Below are 22,641 nucleotides of genomic sequence, written 5' to 3'. Positions count from 1 at the left end.
ACTACCTGAACTGGCTGCCAGACTTTAAAATATGCTCTAGATACCCTGTTTCTCATATTTTAAGACATACCCATAAAATAAGCCATAGCAGGATTTTTAAGCATTCAAGGAATATAAGCCATACCCCGAAAATAAGACATAGTGATAGGCGCAGCAGCAATGCCGGCCGCGGCAGGAGGAGGAGGAAAAAAATAAGACATCCCTTGAAAATAAGCCATAGTGTGTTTTTTTGAGGAAAAAAATAAATATAAGACATGTCTTATAATATGAGAAACACGGTATATTTAACACAGCATTCTTCTCATGTTACCCTGCCCTTTTAAACAATACCCTGTTTCTCATATTTTAAGACATACCCATAAAATAAGCCATACAGGATTTTTAAGCATTCAAGGAATATAAGCCATACCCCGAAAATAAGACATAGTGATAGGCGCAGTAGCAATGCCGGCTGCGGCAGGAGGAGGAGGAAAAAAATAAGACATCCCTTGAAAATAAGCCATAGTGTGTTTTTTTGAGGAAAAAATAAATATAAGACGTGTCTTATAATATGAGAAACACGGTACTGTATTGCAAGAAAGACTATTATTAGTCTTCTTTCCCTGCCCGTGCACAAATTGTTACAACATCAGCACCACTATAAACATCTTCCAAACATAGTTCATTGCTCAGTGCCAACTAGTTCATTGAGTGACTGCCATCTGAAGCACCGAATGATGGAGCTAAACTTAAAATCAACATGTTTTCTATTAAAACTATGTGAGTGAATCCTTAAGTGATCAGAGGGTTTTCCCAACTTGAGACACTGCATGAGTACACTCTAATCCTCAACAATAGCTTAGAATTGTGAACAACTAAAAGCTAGTTTTCTTTCTTTTAGTTAAAAAAAACCAGCCCAGATCATCTCCATCAGATTTCACTGACTGTCAGCTTTATTATGACATTGTGCTTCACTTTTCAAACTGTATGTTAGCGTGTCACAAGTGTGCCTACCAGTGCAATCATATTGCATAGGTACACAGAATTAAATCCCTTTACATGCAAAATAAATGTACACAGGATTTCAGCTGTGATCATCAATACTGCAACCATAGACACATATTAAGAGAATAAACCTCACTTAACATCAAAGAACTAAGAAAACATGATGCATGGCTCCCTAAGAAATCATGATCTAAGAAAACATGATGCATTGAACACTGTGTTCTTTTCAGAGTGGGAAGACCTTATGCAACACTCATTCTCCTTTTCTATTAACATAAGGTAAAGGAGCCCTGGACAGTCAAGTCCAGTCAAAGGCAACTATGGGGTGTGACGCTTATCTGACTTCAGGTCAAGGGAGCCGGGATTTGTCCACAGAGAGCTTTCTGGGTCATGTGGCCTGCATGACTAAACCGCTACTGGCACAAAGAGGACCGTGACGAGTGCCAGAGCTCACGGAAACGCCATTTTCCTTCCCGCTGCAGAGGTACCTATTTAAACTACTTGCACTGGTCTGCTTTTCTACTGCTAGGTTGGCAGAAGCTGGGACAGAGCAACGAGAGCTCATCCTGTCATGCGGATTTGAACTGCCGACCTTCCGATCAGCAAGCCCAAGAGGCTCAATGGTTTAGACCACAGCAGCACCCAAGTCCTTTTCTGTTAACATATGAGAGTCACAAGATCCCAAGAAGAGCCTGCTAGATCATGCCAAAAATCCATCTACCGGTAGTTTAATGTCCTATTTTCACACTGGTCAGCCTGGACTCACAGCTGTCCATGGAGGCACAGGACAATTTTGTGTCCAGGGTAGCTGTCTACTAGTTCCATCTGTTATGTTGACTGAGACCCTACCTGTCCACTAACTGTCTCGCCAAAGTGGTACATGCTGTGGTTATCTCCCGCTTGGACTACTGCAATGTGCTCTACATGGAGCTACCTTGGAAGGTGACTCGGAAACCACAACTAATCCATAATGCAACTGCCAGATTGGTGACTGGAAAAGGCTGCTAGGACAATATTACCACTGGTCCTGAAAGATCTACATTGGCTCCTAGTATTTTTGTGAGTAAAGAAATCAGCCCTGAGTGCTTACTGGAAGGACAGATCCTGAAGCTGAGGCTCCAATACTCTGGCCACTTCATGAGAAGAGAAGACTCCCTGGAAAATACCCTGATGTTGGGAAAGATTGAGGGCACAAGGAGAAGGGGACGATAGAGGATGAGATGGTTGGACAGTGTTCTCGAAGCTACCAACATGAGTTTGACCAAACTGCGAGAGACAGTGGAAGACAGGAGTGCCTGGCGTGTTCTGGTCCATGGGGTCACGAAGAGTCGGACATGACTAAACGACTAAACAACAACAACAAATGTTTCTGAGCACAATTCAAAGTGTTGATGCTGACCTTTAAAGCCCTAAATGGCTTTGACCCTGTATACCTGAAGGAGCGTCTCCACCCCCATCATTCAGCCCAGACATGGAGATCCAGCTCAAAGGACCTTCTGGTGGTTCCCTCATTGAGAGAAGTGAAGTTACAGGGAATCAGCCAGAGGGCTTCTCAGTACTGTAGTTATGCCCATCCTCTCATCAGATGTTAAGGAAATAAACAACTATCTGACTTTTTGAAGACATCTGAAGAGTCCAGTATAAGGAGGTTTTTAATGCTTGGTGTTTTGCTGTGTTTTTATTTTTTTATTTTCTGGAAGCCAACCAAAGTGGTTGGGACAACCCAGACAAGCGGGTGGCATATATAAAAATTAATAATAATAATAATAATAATGTCTATGGGAAGGTGAGAAGCAGGACCTGAGCATGACAGCACTCCCACCTCCCATGGTTTACAGCAACTATATTACCTCCAACTGTGGAAGCAGGATTCTCTACTATAGTCATAGCTGACAAGGAAAAGGGTAATCCAAAAAGGCAGGGTCTCATCTCCTAAACCTGACTGGGCAAAGGAAAGACTGGAACACCAAGAAGTAAAATTAACTGGACTAACCTGCAGTTGCAAAAATTGCCCATCGTTCTGGGTGGGAAGCGATCAAGGAATATGTCCATGTTTTTTGTTGCTGGCGGCATCCATCTGTCTCGAAAGACAATGGAGTGCAACTCCCAGGAGTGAAGTCAAACCACTGCATTTGCAGCACCACAGTGTGTATGGAGGTCCAGGGCTGCCCAGATGACAAGACACCCCCTCGGCCTCACTGATATGGTCCAAAGGAAAGCAGAGCAATATGTTTGGCACCAGCTTGGGCTGCAGGAATTGCCAAAAAGAAATGTACAAAGTGCTATACAACCATCCTAAGGACTCCCCTCCTGAGTTATGTAGGGTTTACTCCTTAGACTTTTCCTATCCCGAATATATCCTGCAAGGCAGCAGAGGTTTAGGAACAGAGTTTTCCATCTCTTAGGCGGGCTACCTTCCCAAGTTGACAAGACCCATGTGCCCCTCACTTCCCACTACAGCACTTGAAGAAACTGCCTTCTTGACTATTGGACCCACTTAGTCTCATCCACTTAATCTGCCAGAGGCTATCTTCACATACAGGGGAAGTCCCTAATTCCCTGAGGGTTTGAGACCCATCAGCCACACTCACAACTTTAGCCAGCCAGCCAGTTGAAGCAGTGTATTATTATTATTATTTTTATTTTATTTTATTTTATTATTTATATCCCACCCATTTGGCTGTGTTTGCAGTCATTAACAGTCATCAACAGGTTTACCACACCTATCAGCCAATCACCCTTCTGAGTAATACCCCTCTCCACCCTCTCACTATATATAAGGGTCCGGTGACTTGTTTCAGTGTATCTGAAGAAGTGTGCATGCACACAAAAGCTCATACCAATGACAAACTCTAAGGTGCTACTGGAAGGAATTTTTCTATTTTATTTTGACTACAGCAGACCAACATGGCTACCTACCTGTAACTAGATGCAGATGGAGACACTCCTTCAGGTATACTGGGCCAAGGCCATTCTGAGTTGTGCTCAGAAACATACTGGGTTTCCCAGGGTGTGGCTGCTGTCACACGTTTAGTATGAAACATTTACCCAATTTTAATAAATAATTTCTTTCATGAAATCACTTTTACCTTCAATACAACTTTTTATTTGATTGAGGGCCATGCAGCTACATTGCATAACAATTGAGAATAAACATACAGTACTTTAAGAGCCTGGCGTGCTCTGGTCCATGGGGTCACGTAGAGTCAGACACAACTAAACGACTAAACAACAACAACTTTAAGTAAAGTGTAGGTAGGTACCTAGAATAAAAGCAGAGAAGTAGGGGCACTAACTGAAGGCAGGAACGAACTAAGTTCATAGTAGGTTAAGGTGCACCTTGTATACACACTTGTACACAGAGTCAACAATTCTCAGATTATAAACAAGGTACTTTTACTTTTGTTTTACTGTAAGCACAACTTTGACCCTGAGAGTAATAATTAACAACCCACAACTATTCCATACTTAAGGAGAGAGATCAAACCCCATTTCAGAGCTAGTGTGCCTACATACTACAGATGGCTTAAATTGCTCTGCTCTATTGACAATCAGGGTGCTTATCAGAGGGCTAGAAGAAAGGGGTTTATTTTAAACCTTAATAATCCAGGTTGGAACTGCTACCTTTTTGACGGCTTCAGTTTATATGTGCTGTTATAAAGCCACAACCCTACTGAACAGGCCGTGATTTACTTCAATAGACACAGAACTCCACAGCTGGGGGCGCCGTTCTAAACACGCGCAACGGGGGAGTCTCAAACTCCCACGTGCAAGCAAACCTGCGAGAAGCGTTGCGTCTGAATCAAGCCCGGGATAAGAGCGCGCGGAGAGCTTACGCGCCGTTATTCAGGGCCAAGTCTCTGCGACCCCGAAAGTTACGAGCCGGGTGCTTCGAGGCGGGCGAACAGGCGAAGAGCCTAACAGAGCCCCTTCCCCCGGTTGCTGACAGAAACGCACGGCGACCCCGAGGCGCCGCCTCCGCCGGAGCTTCCCCGTTGCTCCACGCAAAGCCTCGCCTGCCAGGGAAGGCCTGGCTGGAGCCCCTCCGTCAGCGCCCCTCTTCCTCCCCGGCGCCCCACCGTCGGGCCCATAGCTACCTGCTGTGCGGGGGGAGCCGACCCGCGGCTCGAGGGCACGGCAGCCCCTTCTCTGCACTTACCCCATGGTCCAGGTACCACCTACATCCAAAAACCCCTTCGCCGCTCCTGCCCGAAGAACCCGGAAACCGGCGCCGCCTCCACCTCCGCCGCAAAACACCGGTGGGCTCCACCCAAGCCCTTCCCTCAGGGCCGATCCTGCCAATCATGAGGCGCAGGCGGTGCCCGCCGACCAATAGAAGCGGGCCGCAGCCGGAAGAAGGGGGTTGGCGAAAATGAGGCTGTTAGCCAATGAGGAACGCGAAAGCCTTGAAGTGGGGGGGGGGCGCGGAGGCCCTGGTTGCGGAGCTAGGGAGCGAAGCGCGTATCTAGATGTATATAAAAAGGGAGACCTGCGCGCGCCGCTCGGCTTCGGGGTACGCTTAGGAAATTTTCACGCTGCGCTTTCGCCGCCGGCAGAAAGCGCAATCCGCGCGGACGTCACTAGGAGCACAAGGCAATTTGATTGGGGGTTGGGAGGAGGTTATTTGGGGCTGCTAAAGAAGCCTTGCTAATTAATACGGGTAATAAAAGCGGGGGGGGGGGGCAATTTTTCAAGAACTCTTAATCACTGCTTAACATCCAGCCTGACAAAGAGAGCGGGATAACTCAAAAGCTTGCTCGCTATTTTGTGACATTTTTCGGTCCAAATAAAGGTATTGCCTGACTGTGGATGCAACAATTTAATCAACACGCTATGTAACAACCAATAAGACTCTCACTAAACTCTTCTTTTAAGAAAGAAAAGTGAAAACTAGGGACGTTCAAAACTGATTTTGCAGAGGTAGGGCGGGAGGATGTGATCAACCCCTTTTCTACTGGCCATTTTCACCATCAAAACTGCTTTCTCACCTATGGGAGTCCAGACCCTCCAAGTGTCCCTATTTTCCCGGGACATCCCAGTTTCTGATATGATCCTGGAATGTCCCGTTTTTCCCTAGGACGTCCCTATTTTCATTGGAGAAATGTTGGAGGGTATGGAGTTATCTGACCCTCGAGCCATCTGAAGGCAATCCTATATAGGGAAGTTTTTTTAAAAAAAAATGTTTTATTATATTTTTATATAAGTTGGAAGCTGCCCAGAGTGGCAGGGGCAACCCAATAAGATGTGTGGGGCATAAATAGAAAAATTATTATTATGAAATGGGACAAATGGCAAATCCCCTAATTTCATGTGGGGTGGCAATCTTCATAGTGCAGGCTCTGAAACTCAGGGCTACCCTGACAGGGTAGTGTGTCCTAGACCTGGACCTGTTTTAATTCTCTCTATTTCATTTTTAATTGAATGCGCCAAGCCTATTTTGGGCTATTTTATGCTTTACATATATCTGCATATTAGATTTTTGGTGATGGCACCTAAATCTTTGCATTATTGTCTTAGGGTAATTTAAATGTTATTACACCAGCAATATCACCTTGAATTATGCTTTGTTGCTTGTCTCTGGCATTTTGTATTGTTTTTATTTTGCTATGGCTGTATGCTAACGCAATAAAGGTTTTGACTGACTGGAAATGGGACACCCCTATTTCCATCGAATAAATGTTGGAGGGCATGGGAGTATCCCTGTGTTCCTCTCACATGTGAAAGCAGATAGGTTATTTTAATAAGGGTTTAATAATGGTTGCACAACACAGGGAAAATGCTAATCACCCTCCTCCCCAAAAGCCACTGCTGGGGTCAACCACTGCAGGCTCCCAGGATGCTGGGTTATGCTGCAAGTTCATTCAGTATTCTATTTGCCTCAAGATAACCTATAACTTAGGCTGTGTACACATATAGCCTTTGAAACACACAGGGGGCATTTCACAATGCCCTTTTGTACATAGCAGTTTGCAATTGTACGCACCTTATTGTGGCAGCTACTATCTGTACACACAGATGGGTGTGTTTTCAGATTAGTGCACACTGGTGTTATGTACCGTATTGGTATACAGAGGTTGCTGTGTTGCTGTACTGCTTCCTATTTCATTCATAGACAAGTTAAACATAGCCCTGCAATGTCAACAGGCCTGCCACAAAAGGACTTGACCTGAGAAAGCACTCTCTGCATATACATGTGGCCAGCAAGAACTTGAGAAGTTCATTCTGGGCACCAAAAGGATTGTAACTGTTCTAGTAGAATGCACTTTAGATGGACAAATAATATGGGACAGGGACAACATGGGGATGATATCATGTGTACAGCACACTGGAAAGGTGTCTGTATCTCTCACTGCAATGTACATTATCTCGCAGAATGTACATACGCTTAGTAGCAGTGGACTATAGTGCAGGGCTGCCATAAGACAGAGACAACTGTGACGACCCGTGTCCCACTCTGCCTTACTATCACTGCAACACAGGAATCCAGAGGGGAAAACACCCACCCTCTTCTCCTGCCGCCTCAAAAATAAACCCCTTTTCCTAATGGGTTTCTAAGTAAGGAGAGCCTTCCAGCCTACGTGGCCTGGTACCTTAAGAAACTCTAGGCTGTCCCCCCAGGAATAACCTCTTGCCTCCTGTAAAGGGTCTCCCTCAGTTGGATTCCCCCACTGTAGAAGTTTGCCCTAGGCACTCTGGCAACTTCTTGGCACCTCAGGTTACCCTTCTAAGCCTCCTCCGTGTAACTTCAGGACACAAACCACCACCTCCCTGCCTGAGGTGAGTTTGGCCCTCTCTTGAGTCACCACGGCTGTGAGTCCTGGTACCTCGCTGGAAAAATACAAACGGACCTCTTGTTGGCAAAAACAGAGATGAAGTTTTATTGTGTTAAAAACATAAGTGATTCTTTAACGTGTCATTTATTAATTAGCTTTGTTCCAGTTGTACAAAATAAACTCAGTCAAACATTTAACTTTAAGTTTTCCTAGCCTCTTAACTGTCTTCATATAAGCCACCACATAACACCACACCACACCTTCCTCCCGCTCCCTCCTAACTGACCAAAACCGACACTCCCTCCTTTCAAACCGGGCACAGTCCCGCCCCCATCAGAGTTCTATGCCAGTCAGGCTGGAGGTGGGTTAACTCTTTGCCAGCCGGGCAGAAATAAACATTTTAAAAGTGCTTCAATTTGTCACAACAACCTAACCCATAATATGGAAGTAATAACAATAGGCTGCATTTGCATTTGCATTTTCAGCAGAACATGTATTTACATGTTCTAAAACTAAGGAGAATGCCTATTTTTTAAAACACAAAAGAAGACCTGCAGTTAGCAAGAATCCTGTCTTTGTTTCTGCCTCTCATTTGTGGGGTTTCACCTACCGCCCATGCCAATCACATGAAAATCCTAAATCCCCATGTTGTTTCCTATAGGTACCGGTAGTTCTCGCTTATGCTGAGGCGGGGAGGGGTGGTCACCAAAAGGAGCCATGAACTCCAAATATAGAAATTGTATGGCTGTTTTAAAAGTATGCACCGAAGAGCACAAATCTGTACAATAGGGGAAATTGGGCGTTGCGCGGAGGCACATTAGGCCTTGCTTGAGCATAATATTTGGATAAAGGCAAAAGAAAACAACACACAAAGGGCATGCCACCTCTGCCTATCTTGAATGGGTTAGTGCTGGGACAGTGATTCAGTTCATATTTGACTTGCACCAAGTAGAAGTATAGGATGTGTAAATAAACCAGGCAAAATGGAACAAAAGAACTGTAGAGGCAGGCAGCAGCAGAAACTGTAGCTTTAGGGAAGCAGTAATGGCTATGAGAATACGCAGGCAGAACAATGCAAAAGGCTGCAAGGGACCTGTAAAACATTAAAGTGGAGCTTGTTTCCAAATACACCTTGAGGATCATTTATAACCGGTTCCTAGAATATTGTTTGGAAGTATGTCCCAGTGGCAGTGATTGAATTACTTACTTTTTGGAGAGTATTGTTTCACCCTCTCCACTTCCCCAACCGATAGAAGTTCCTTTGCAGCTTTTTTTTGTGGGGACAAGGTTGTGATGATTTTGTAATATCTGTTTATTTACACATACACGGTTTGAGGGGGGTGAGGAAGCCAGCACATAAGCTGTGTTATTCTAATTCCACTATTATACCCTCAGAGCAAAAGAACCTAGTCCATCATCCTGTTCTCACAATGGCCATCCAGTTGCCTATGGGAAGCCTGCGAAGAGGACCAGAGTGCAGGAGTGCTCTCACCACCTGTTATTCCCGGAAACTGGTATTCAGAGACATACTGCCTCCAACTGTGGAGGCATAACGTTAAGTGATCAAGGCTAGTAACCATTGATAGCCTAATCCTCTGTGAAGTTGTCTAATCTTTTAAAACCATCCAGTTTGGTAGCCATCACTACATCTTGTGGGGAGCAAATTTCATAGTTGTGTGAAATATGTGTTTATTTATTTTTGGTCTGACCTTAATCCTCCAGCATTCAGCTTTATTAGGTGGCCCCAGGATCTATATTATGGGATATGGTTCTCTCTATCCCCTCTCTAAACTATGAATCTGCAAACTATGCATCTTATTCAACTCTATTGTGTCCCCCCCCCCATCCCCGCTTACTTCCCTGTTCTCTAAACACAAGGGCACACACTTCCCGCACCTCTTTTTGTGTTGATAAAAAGTGTAGCACTCACTGTAACAACTTTGCGGTGAGCACCGCCACCTATTTTTCTAGAAAAAAAAGCCCTGCCCAGATGTAACCATTTGCAAAATTTGCAAGATCTTTGCAGTTCTTGCTCTATTTCAAGCCATTCCTCTGGCTGCATTCAAATAGACTTTCTGCACTTGTCTAGAACCAAATGATGAAAATATTACGGAATGTAAATACAATTTGGTAGTCAATATAACCTGGGGACTAATTGTTATTTGCTTCAGGAATGAGCTCGTGTACATATATCCGCTTGCTTTGCTATATGCTTATTGGTTTGCTTTGATGCTATGCTTATCTGTTGACTTCGGATGCATATTGGCCTAAGGAGGGGAGTTATCAGTGCAATTTGGAGGCCTGCCACCTACGTCTTCTAGCTGACATATGAAGTTTTCTGACAGGCATGACGATTGCTTGCCGGTTTGGTCATCTGTCCCAAGCTGCAATGGCAAGGCTCTGCAGGCATTGTCAATTTTCACTTTCTTGATCACCTCTTCTTGCGCTGGTGTATCCCAGTCCCAGCTACCCTACCTGCCGGGATTCTCTTCCTCTGCTTCCTCCTCCCTGTTGTCCTGCCAGTTCATGACATAATTCAACAACATCTGGAGACCCATAATTTCCCCATTCCTTATTTGGGATAGACAATTTGGGGGTAGGGGATTGAGGGAGATGAGTACATATCTGCAACCACTGGCAGAATATCAAAACTGCTTCTGTAAAGATCTCCAGGGATACGTACAAGAAAACTGGGGTTGTCCCTCGTTAATGTGGTTAGTTAGGGGGAGAAATTTGCTTCATTTGACAATTAAAGGCAAACCTACCTAATCTGCACTTTCTGAAACAAGATGTAAATGGAAACACAGTCATCCTTCAAAATGTATGCTTCTGTGAATTTTGCAATTCAGTTTTTCAGCCAAGTAATGTGTACAAAAGTACATATATCAGGGTTGAACATGTATAAACAATGCATGTATTTTTGACAATGACATGCAGAAAAATATGTTATATTTGGAAAAGTGTTTGCAAAAATGCATCTCATAGGCTAAGCGGGGTTTGTATTTAATCCCCTTATCTCTCATTCTGTTTCCCAGCTTTTTCTCCAATGGTTGCTCTTTCTGGTTTTATTATTTTCACAGTAACAAAAGCTACTAGATTTCCTCTCAGGACTTCCTCTCCAATCTGGAGACTGGCCAAAAACATCTTTCAGGCCTATATAATATATTTATAGAAATGACCTTTGATCTTGGCTAAGTAAACAAATAAATCTTCTGAATGTGGGTCTATTAATTTATACAAGGGTCAAGCAAGAGATGGGGAATCAGCTAAAACATTAGCATCCATCCATTAGAATATAAAGTGTCAAATGTTTTCCTCTTGCTAAAGAAATACCTGGCTTCATACAGTCAGTCCTTGAAATAAAATACAGGACATGCAATGTAATAAACAAGACATCTGAAAACTGACTGTAATGGGATGTGAATCATCCATGGGTGACTTGACATCAGTTTAAATCTTAAAGGACTTTAAGTAGCGAACTGGGATATCATATATATATATATATATATATATATATATATATATATATATATATATATAAAGATTGAGGGCACTAGGAGAAGGGGACGTCAGAGGACAAGATGGTTGGACAGTGTTCTCGAAGCTACGAACATGAGTTTGACCAAACTGCGGGAGGCAGTGGAAGACAGGAGTGCCTGGCGTGCTATGGTCCATGGAGTAACGAAGAGTCGGACACAACTAAACGACTAAACGACATATATATACATGCCACCCCAGATCAATAGACAGGACTGAAATCACTGAGGAAATAATTATAATAATAATAATAATAACTATAATTGCAGCACATACATTTGGTTTAATAATAATAATGTAAAAATGGGAGTCTTACCATACTTGAGCTCTTGTGCAAGACCTCACTGTTAAAAAAAGCACAAATGCAAACGGATACCTCATGCACCCATCCCCCAAAGCACAAGCCTTCATTTTGCTCATTTCGGTACAGTACTTGATAACTGGCTGGAGAAAGCTCATAACATTTGTCCTTGTGCCCATGTCCAGAATGAAAAAAAATTAGCGGAGGGCAACCCAGATGCATTCCATTAAGCTCTGTCCACTGGTGTGGACGACAACTAGCAGGAAAGCAATGAATTTCCACAGCTGAAAAAATAGGAATGTGTGGAAACTGACTTGCCAAACGCACACACAGCAAAACTGGATGTGAATGACCCCTTTGCAATAGACAGTCCATGTCTTGAAGCTCTCTGTATAGAGTTTCCTGGCAGAGAACTCATGCTTTTGAGCATGAGCTTAAATTGCCTTTGGATCTTTCTCACCTGATTGATTTAAATGCAGAAAAAAATGTAGAGAAAGGAATTTGTTAAGCAAATAAGCATTGTGGCCTGTATAGATTTTACATTTGCACTGCATATCTATTGAAGGAATGACAGGCTTTGGGTTGTATCCAATGATTTTTATAGGTCATGCTGGAAGTCCTCTCCACTGTGCTCTTTAGCAACAATGTTTTCTTCTTCTCCCACACCCACCCATTTGCTCTATTCAGTACAGTGGTACCTCGGTTTACAAACACAATTGGTTCCGGAAGTCTGTACTTAACCTGAAGCGTACTTAACCTGAAGCGAACTTTCCCATTGAAAGTAATGGAAAGTGGATTAATCTGTTCCAGACTGGTCTGCGGGGTACTCAACCTGAAGCGTGCTTAACCCGAAGTATGAGTGTAATTGGTTCTGGAAGTCCATACTTAACCTGAAGCAAACTTAACCGGAAGCGAACTTTCCCATTGAAAGTAATGGAAAGTGGATTAATCCATTCCAGACGGGTCCGCAGACTACTTAAACTGAAAATACTCAAACCGAGGCATACTTAAACCGAGGTATGACTGTATCCAGCTCAAGGAACTGTTCTGTGAAACCTGGAAAAGTTGGTGGAAGGAGTGCAGCAATAAATGCAAAGAAACATAAAGCAAAACACTCCCAACACAGACACATAATTTCTGTCCAATACATTTTACTACAAAAACAGAGGGAAATGGCCAATTTTTCTACTGCACCATAAATAACAAACCATGTGGCATGCGGCAGGGCTACAACGGTATGCACAATTGCCTATAAGTCAGCTCCATTGAACTCAGAGGTTCTGACTGCATAGTCCAACTTATGAAACATACAGAGCTTTAAGAAAAGATTTTCAGCCAGCTGAAATACAACCTTTAGCTTTTAGTTAGAAATGCAGACAAATATTGCAAAGAAGAGTTACTATTTTAACTGGAAGTGTGAAAGAGGACCCCATCAAAGAAACGGAAAGAAGTATCCAGTCTCTGCTTAATTATTTCTCCCCTTCTCTGACTTCCTCTATGCTGATTTGTTACACACATCAAAACTTGAAATCCTCCTTATCAGTTTTGAGAACAAGGTGGGTCCTTCAGTTACCCTGATGCTCCAGCAGAATCCATCATCAGTCCTGCTCTCAGAAAAGTCCAGAGCTGCACTAGTCCATATTTGCCCTCCACTACTCTGTAGGTCTTAATTATTACAATTCCATGGAATACATTCTGTATATGAAAAAAAATCAGACTACAATCCCTTATACAGTGATACCTCTACTTACAAATAACTCTACTTACGTTTTTTTCTACTTACAAATGGAGCTCAGTCCGCCATCTTGGATGCTGTTTAGATAGGATTTTTTCTACTTACGAATTTTTAGATAGGGTTGCTTCGACTTACGAATTTTTTCTCCCAATGCATTCCTATGGGATTCGACTTACTTTTTTTTTTACTTACAAATGTGTGTTCGGAACGCATTAAATTCGTAAGTAGCGGTACCACTGTACATGTTTGTTCAAGAGTTCAGTACATAAGGGACATAACAGGTTTGAGGTGGATTAATATTCACTTATTACTCTACCTGTCCTGAAATACTAAGAAAACACAGGTGCTCTCATGAAGTTTGTCATAGTCTAGCAATCCAGACAATGCTCCCTTTGAAAATAGCTCTCCTGATAAATTTTGGGTGGTGTATCTGAAATCACAAGAGACTAATTCACCAGTGATAGGTCTCATAGGCATTGCTGTCTTCAGATCAGATTGAAGTAGAGGTGATAAGGGTGCTGTAACGAAAGAACTAAAAAAAGGGGGAAACCTGTTTCTATCTATATCTTTCATCTCTCTCTCTCTCTCTCTCTCTCGAGGATAGGAATGAGCCAGAGGTGGAAAAATCGATAGGAAATAATAGCTTTAGGATGTTGTTCTTCTGTGATATGTAGCATCCTAGAAACTAAATGGGCTTTTGTGGATATCCAGCCAATTTCCCTGACCCCAATGGAGCTGTCATCACCCTAATGTAATTTAAAGCAAACTTTTAATCAAGAAGGGGAGAGTGGGCTATGGGTGCTTCTACACAGCTAAAATTAACGGACCCTGGATGGGAAGATTTTAGAGATCTAAAGCAGGGGTCACAGTCCTAGAACCTGCTTCAACCATCAGGAATGATCCGCACAGGAAAAATCACATCATTGCATTTGCACTGTGCTGTCTTTGGCTAAATAAACCATCCCTTTGTAGTCCAGGGGTAGCCAACATGGTGCCTTCCAAATGTTTCAGAATTAAAACTTTCATCAGCCAACATGGCCAATGGAGAGGGCAGCACAATGACTACCTCTGTTGTCACCTCACATAACAGGGTGATGATAACCCATGGTTTACCATTTTTTAGGCCACCGGACATACATTGGGCAAATTTTACCTAAGGTATGTATGACTCAAGCTATATTAGCAGAATCTCTTCCCTCCTAGCTGTACATCTCCCCTTCTATAGAAGATGTCTGGCCCTTGCAAAGTGTTCAAGGAGAGACTCTTTTCTACATCTCATCATGACTTATGATATACTAATAAGATGTTAAAAGCCTATGCTGTTTTCTATCAACCTGGCAAAAGACCCCCAACAGCAAAGCAAAACACTATTTATGATGAATCCGATATAATTGTTTTGGGTGGGTTGTGCCTTTATTACATATTCAACCTGATAGTGCTTTTCTTGGGCTTGCCTGACACAGACTAAACTGAGTAGCTGCTTGATCTCTTGACTGAGCCAATGTGATCAAAGTGCAGAAGCCGCATAAATTCTTCTGAATGACAGCAATAGCACTGCTAAACAGTAACCTGCTGTGAAGTATTATGGTAGGGAAGATCCAAGGCTTGTGGTTAGATGGAACTTGGATATTAATGTGTATCCTTTCAAGTAATTCAGCCAAGATTGTCAGCATCTTGTAAATGACCTGTCCTACAGCTAATTTTACAAATAGGTCAGATTCCTGGGGATAAAGCATTTTTTCCTGAGATTTTTCTGGTGAGCCATGTGTTTTGATTTAGTTTTGTATTCTCATGACATGATTTGTTTGTGTGGAATAATTCAGATGTAAGCTACTTCGACTCAAGAAACAGTATTTTTAAATAAGCATCTTGATTCATCCAAGAGGTATGCACAGATCTTCCATTCACTGTAATACCCACTGGCTCACATCTTCACCTGCATACATGGCCTGGAAGAGACGGGGGAGAGATACGCAGGGCTCTGTTGAGGTTTACGGTGATCTGTCTCCAAATGGCTACTATTGTCTGTGAGGGTAAGAAATGGACCTAACATGTTTAGTAATTTAAAGCCATTCTTAGATATGGAGGGGGGGGAATAAACCATTAAACGACACCAAAGCAAAAAATAAAAATTATAACACATTCTAACTCAAGTTTTAAATCTCCCAGTGAAATCAGTAGGATTTAAATTGCTGGATTATGCTAATTGTTTTGAACTAAAATCTTTCTCTCTCTCTCTCTCTCTCTCTCTCTCTCTGAGTGTGTGTGTGTGTGTGTGTGTGTGTGTGTGTGTGTGTGTGTGTAGATATACAATGGCAATAACACAGTGATGGAGAACATTTTTCAGCTTGGGGGCACATTCCATTGTAGGTAACCTTCCTGGGGCCATATGCTGTGGTGGGAAGGGCCAACACAAAGTGCATAGAGCCACCATAGACACCTATTCACACATACCCATTCATATATATCTACACATAACACTGACACATGTCCATTCTCACACATACCACCCACCCACTGAAAACTGGGTTGGTCATCATCACTCTCACCTAACACACAAATAATTTGTTCATTCTTCTCTTCATCAACTTGTATGTCTTTTCAGCTGCAAATATGATCATTTCCTTGTCAGTTGTGTATTGATGTTCCTCATTCAAGTTAATTACCATTGCCTAGGTTTTACATGCGGCCAAAGTGGAACCAAGAACTAAACACTAGCATGTGCTAAATTGGAGAAAATGGACTAAAACCTGAAAGGAAGTGATGTACTTTACCAATACTGTACACAGGTAGTTCCTTAAAGAGAAGGAATCATTGAGAAGGAAGAACAAGTTGCCTTTCTGTCACTCCCCACTGGTTCAGGTAACTTATTGGAAGCACTGTCCCTTTACCCCTAAAACTTTATACAGGTGAAACTCGGAAAATTAGAATATCGCCGAAAAGTGCATTTATTTTAGTAATGCAACTTTTTATTTTTTATTTTTCTTTTAATTTTTACAAATGCTTTCTTTTGGAAATTCCACAGTAATAAAACAAATAGTTACAATAATATAAAAATAAACAAAGATAAACATTGCTATTACATTTCATTAATTACATTCCATTTATAATTGACCCACCTAACAACAAATAATCACAATTACAACAAATAAAGGCTTGACATATCTTGCTTTGCATGTCATGCATCTATCTCAGGGGTTCCCAACAAAATTTTCTCGAGGACCCCTCATCGAGCCGCTATTGTGACAAGGACCCCCATTAATTCCTAATCCTAAAATTAAAAAATGAGAGCCAAATTAAGAGTCTTTTTATATTTTATATTTATACGTTTTTTTACAGTTACAACAGAGTACTCCATCAGTATACAGTTAGTTTTAATTTTCAGTTCTTAATGAGATGAGTTAAATCTGTCCTTTGAGTCCATTATTTCTGAAATATTAGGTTCCAAACTTGAAACTTTCACTCTGAAATCCGACCGCATGTCGAGCCGATTCCTATATTTGTTTTTCATAAAACACATGGAAGAAAATGCTTGCTCACACCGATATGTGGTTGCAAATGGAAGGATATTTTTCATTGCCTTATCTCCAAGTTTCTTGTAGTCCTTGCGGCATACAGCAGAACTACTGCCTCTATCTAATTCTAGTTTTATGCTAGACTCTGCTCATGCAGGAAGCGGCCAAAACAAAAAATCTGTTATCATACGAAATATATTTAATATATTTTTTATTCTAATAGGATCTTGAGGACCCCTCTGGCATAGCTCGCGGACCCCTGGGGGTCCCCGGACCACCTGTTGGGAACCACTGATCTATCTCATATATTGGTTTCACCTTTTAAGTTGCATTACTGAAATAAATGCACTTTTTGATGATATTCTAATTTTCCGAGTTTCACCTGTAGATGCTCTAAAAACGCCTAAAGCTCAGCATCAGACCATTTTTCCTTTCTAGGCAGCTGTACATTGAGTAAAACACCCCATTTTCCCTGCCCATGGGTCAGCACTGAGGGCTAGGCTTGGTTTTGTCCTTTTTGTGTCTGTGCCTTTTTACTGCCCAGTATGGTCAAGGTGCTATTACATTAATAGCTGTTGTCACAAGTACATTGCTTTTATGTTCTCCGCATTAATATAATGAAGTCTTGTCACACCTCTTTTGTCATTTGCAATCAGCAAAGTCTTTGAAGGTTAACATCTCCTTTATCCTGTTTCTCAGAACAAAGGCTTCCTCTACATTCCTCTGCCTAAATATAATCAGAAGGAATACAGAGGGCATTAATGTTACATTCGCTTCTGAACCGCAGTAATGCTAGAGAAACCTCATTTTGAATTGCAGTATAGAACGGCGTGTTGACAGAAATGTAGCCTTGGTAGCCGGCCAGAAATTGTTGTCACCATCCATGCTATTCATCCCATAAATAATGGGAAGGAAGAGATCTTATCTGTGAAGCTGTATTATGCTTCAGAAATGCCCAGGAGCAAGAAGAAGAAGAAGAAGAAGGAGGAGGAGGAGGAGGAGGAGGAGGAGGAGGAGGAGGAGGAGGAGGAGGAGGAGGAGGAGGAGGAGGAGAAGAAGAAGAAGAAGAAGAAGAAGAAGAAGAAGAAGAAGAAGAAGAAGAAGAAGAAGAAGAAGAAGAAGCTGCTCAGAGCGAGTTCAGAAATGAGTCCCTGCTGATCTCTCATTTTGTTGCCCCCTCAAATGTGTACTAAACACATGATCAACATTGGTGAGCACCATTGTGGACCCTTAATATGACTTTTAGAGAATATTTGAAGTATCAGAGGAAAACGTATTTGGCTCTAGGGTATTAACTTCTAAAGCCAATGACTTAAATTCCTTGCCAAATATAGCGGTGGCGCTGTGGGTTAAACCACAGAGCCTAGGGCTCGCCGATCAGAAGGTCGGCGGTTCGAATCCCTGCGACGGGGTGAGCTCCCGTTGCTCGCTCCCAGCTCCTGCCAACCTAGCAGTTCGAAAGCACGTCAAAGTGCAAGTAGATAAATAGGGACCGCTCCAAGCGGAAAGGTAAACGGCGTTTCCGTGCGCTGCTCTGGTTCGCCAGAAGTGGCTTTGTCATGCTAGCCACATGACCTGGAAGCTGTACGCCAGCTCCCTCGGCCAAAAATGTGAGATGAGCGCCGCAACCCCAGAGTCAGTCACAACTGGACCTAATGGTCAGGGGTCTCTTTACCTTTTTACTAAAAAGTAATCTTACACCAGCATTCCCAAATGAACACTGAGTTAGGGTAATGAATTTACAACAGCATCTTATGATAAAATGGATAGGCAACTGGCATGGCTTTTGTGTTCATTTTTGAGCCAAACTATGCAATGTTAAATCAGAGATGAGAGACTTCTGCCCACCCCAGCTGGATTACATCTCCTGTCATCCCTGACCACTGGCCAGGCTGGCTCGAGCTGATGTGAGTTGAGGGCCCACACCTTTGCAAATCAGTTCAGTAGCAGAGTAGGCTGATAATTATTGGACTGCAGCAGTTGTGGAGAGGGAAACTAACCTGTTCACTCCATGTTGCAGTCCTGAGGGAAATTCCTATGCAGCAGCTGCTATTTGCTTTTGGGGGAAATCCTCATGTCAATGGGAATACCAGCTTCCCAATAATAAGTAGTTTGTTCCTTTGTCTCCTCCATTTCAGAACTATTTCAGGGGGGGAGCAAATTGTATGTATTTATTTATACTCCATATTTTCCCCAGGCAAGGACTAAAGGCAGATACAGCTAAAATAAAGAAAACCCCTAAAAACAGAGCAGGTTAACTTTTTAATGACAACACTAATAGAACAAAAACAATCTAAACAGATCTATCGAAAAATACAAATTGTAACAAAAGAGGGAAACTATCATAGCACTAGCCCTTTCCAGTCAGTTCCTAAAGTCCTGTTGTAATAGAAAGGTCTTTATTGACTGGTGGATGAACAACAAGGAGAGAGCCAGCCTGACTTCTCTAGGAGAGGAGTTCCAAAAAAATGGGAGCTGCTTTTCTCCAATTCAATTCTTTCTGATTTTCAAAATTCTGGAAACTCAAATTTAAATTCAGTGTTCATCAAAAAATGAACCTTCCCAGATATGCACAGCAAGATTTCCACAAAGCGTTTGGATACTTACAAAATGAGCATTTTCTAATTGTAAAACTTGGCACAGTTTAATGCCAGCTTTCTGAATGTAAACAAAATTGTATATAATCTTGCAATGGACTAAATTATGTGAAACTGCATTGTGGGCTGCTGTCTATTTGGCAACATTTATTGCTATCTACCGTAGTTTTGTAGGGGGTTGTCAGGGTTTTTTGTTTGTTTTTTGTTTGCCTGTGTGACCCTATTCTGAAGCTGGAAGTTTCCCACGACCCTTTCCAATAACAAAGCTTGTTGTATTATTCAAAAGCAAAGGGATCACTTAGAGAACATGTTTTCTTGCATCTTTTTTGTGGTCTGCAGTAAGCACAACTACCAGTCTTATCTCACACCAAAGCCTGGACTAGTTAAGCAGCCTTATTTATATGACCAGTCATGTGTTTCTGTATCTACCACTGGGCGTATAAGACGACACCCAACTTTTCCAGTTAAAATATAGAGTTTGGGATATACTTGCCGTATAAGAAATACGACCCGGCGTATAAGACAACCCCCGACTTTTGAGAAGATTTTCCTGGGTTAAAAAGTAGTCTTATACGCAGGAATATACAGTAAGTCATGCCAGCATGTACTCTGGGCTAAATATACTCCCAGAGAGAAAGAGGAATAAATGTACAGAAACATTCGAGAAGAGAAGCAACACACCACCTCGTTCATATTGTTTTGGGCTTTACTTGACTTTATCCAAGCTCTTTTCACTTCAGGGTCTTATTTGCCACATGCTGGAGGCAGTATTTCTCTGAATTTTGCTGTGAATTGCAGGTGAGCAGTGTGCTTTTGCACTGATGTCCAGCTAGCAAGCTTCCCATAGGGATCTGGTTGTCCACTCTGGGAACAGATTGCTGGACTAGATGAGCCTTTGGCCTGATCTAGCTCATCTTACATTCACTTTTGCTTTACTGTAGTCATGTTTATTAAGCATGTTTATTATTTTTCACTGTATCTGAAGAAGTGTGCATGCACACGAAAGCTCATACCAAAATAAAAACTTAGTTGGTCTTTAAGGTGCTACTGAAGGAATTTTTTTATTATGTTTATTAAGCGCTATTAATATGTTTAGGCTGTTGTGTTTGGGACTCATCATTTGGATTTGCGGTTTCTCTCTCTGTGACAGAAAAGAGGGAAATAAATAGCTCATTAAGGTAACTACTGAAACTGCAGCAATACCTGTGGGAGACCTGGAGTCGAGCTGGGTTTTACCAGACTTCTAGACTTGTATTCTCAGCTGGTTTCCTAGTCAGCAATCAAGGACTCACAAAAATGATAATTGCCAGCCATCACCTCTTCTAAAAGGCATTTAACAATTTTCTGTTTACTCAATAGCCCTTTAGGGATGCCTCAGTTCCTACATCAAACAAAACTACCTGTTTACCAGGATTATATTGCACAACCAATAACTTAAGTGAAAGTAGGCCCACAGGGTTTAAATCCAGATTTCCCAGCGCCTCTCCAAAACAATGAAGAAAAGGGGAGAGAGAGAAAAGGATTGCAGTTCTCCACTCCTTTTCAGTGATCTATACCAGAGATGACATACCTGCCAACATTTCTGTGGTGAAAAGAGGGACATATTATTATTATTATTATTATTATTATTATTATTATTATTATTATTATTATACCCCACCCATCTGACAGGGTTGCCCCAGCCATTCTGGGCAACTTCCAAATTATATAAAAACACAACAAAACATTAAACATTAAAAAACTTCCCTATGCAGGGCTGTCTTCAGATGTATTCTAAAGGTTGTACTGTATATGTGGTTGCTTATCTCCTTGGTTCAGGGGTCGCATAACATTTCTCCAATGAAAATAGGGGTGTCCTAAGGAAAAATGGAGAAAAGCAATGACAAACCTAGACAGCATCTTAAAAAGCAGAGACATCACCTTGCCGACAAAGGTCCGTATAGTTAAAGCTATGGTTTTCCCAGTAGTGATGTATGGAAGTGAGAGCTGGATCATAAAGAAGGCTGATCGCCAAAGAATTGATGCTTTTGAATTATGGTGCTGGAGGAGACTCTTGAGAGTCCCATGGACTGCAAGAAGATCAAACCTATCCATTCTGAAGGAAATCAGCTCTGAGTGCTCACTGGAAGGACAGATCGTGAAGCTGAGGCTCCAATACTTTGGCCACCTCATGAGAAGAGAAGACTCCCGGGAAAAGACCCTGGTGTTGGGAAAGATGGAGGGCACAAGGAGAGGGGGACGACAGAGGGCGAGATGGTTGGACAGTGTTCTCGAAGCTACCAACATGAGTTTGACCAAACTGCGGGAGGCAGTGCAAGACAGGAGTGCCTGGCGTGCTATGGTCCATGGGGTCACGAAGAGTCGGACACGACTAAACGACTAAACAACAACAAAAGGAAAAGTGGAACATTCTGGGATCAAATAAAAAACAGGGACCGCCTCTGTAAATCTGGGACTGTCTCTGGAAAATAGGCACACTTGGAAGGTCTAGGATGGTGAACTTTAGGACTGTGAGCCAAATGTGGCCTAGAGACTTTCCCCAGGCCACACACCGTCCCCCTCCATCCCCTCTCCCGAGTCTGTATCCGTCACTGGCTCTGTATTGCAGCTTCCTCAAATGTTCTTGCCTGGCAAGAGGAATATGTCCTTGAACTCTGATGATGCTTCTTGTCTTCCTGGATGGTGGACAGAGAGGGCTGTGTGAGTATGGGTAGAGACTGGCCTATTGTATAAGGGTAGAATTCACATTCATTGCTCTGTGCTCTTTTGTTTCCATCCCCATCACCACTGACAAGTGGCCGGCAGAAGGTTGCCCAGAAAGGAGTAGGTCTCTCAGGCTGAAAATGGTTTTAGATCCCTGATCCAAACCCCATAAGGCTTGGCCAGCAAAAGTTCACCTACCTGGCAAAAAGACTGATTAGCATCTAAATTGGAGAATCCCAGGAGGGAAGATTCTTTATTACCTAAGAGAATTAAACAGAGCAATCAAGCTTCACTGACTTCAAAATGTCAGGTTCTCTCTGTAAAATGGCAGCAGCTATATCAAGTCAAATCAAGACCCCTGTAAAAGTATAAACACTAAAATATTATGAATCACAATATGCAATATTGCAGTGTACAGATCACAATGTACAGCATACAAATCACACACCTAACATCTAACTGATCTTCTAAAACACAATGTTAATTTGATATAAAA

At 42.3% G+C, this 22,641-nt stretch overlaps 1 protein-coding gene across 10 annotated transcripts in view; it reads right to left on the bottom strand.

Moving 5' to 3' along the window:
• Window positions 1-5,252, bottom strand: part of BLTP1 (bridge-like lipid transfer protein family member 1) — a 117,830-nt gene extending 112,578 nt beyond the window's left edge. For all 10 annotated transcript variants that reach the window (XM_035114174.2, XM_035114176.2, XM_035114179.2 and 7 more), the window contains exon 1: window positions 5,144-5,252. The gene's annotated coding sequence lies outside the window, so the exon portion shown is untranslated. The remainder of the gene's footprint in view (window positions 1-5,143) is intronic.
• Window positions 5,253-22,641: the final 17,389 nt, after the last annotated feature.

The sequence above is a fragment of the Zootoca vivipara genome, chromosome 9, assembly GCF_963506605.1.
Source record: "Zootoca vivipara chromosome 9, rZooViv1.1, whole genome shotgun sequence".
Classification (NCBI taxonomy): Eukaryota; Metazoa; Chordata; class Lepidosauria; order Squamata; family Lacertidae; genus Zootoca; species Zootoca vivipara.
This window is presented reverse-complemented; position numbering and strand designations above follow the sequence as displayed.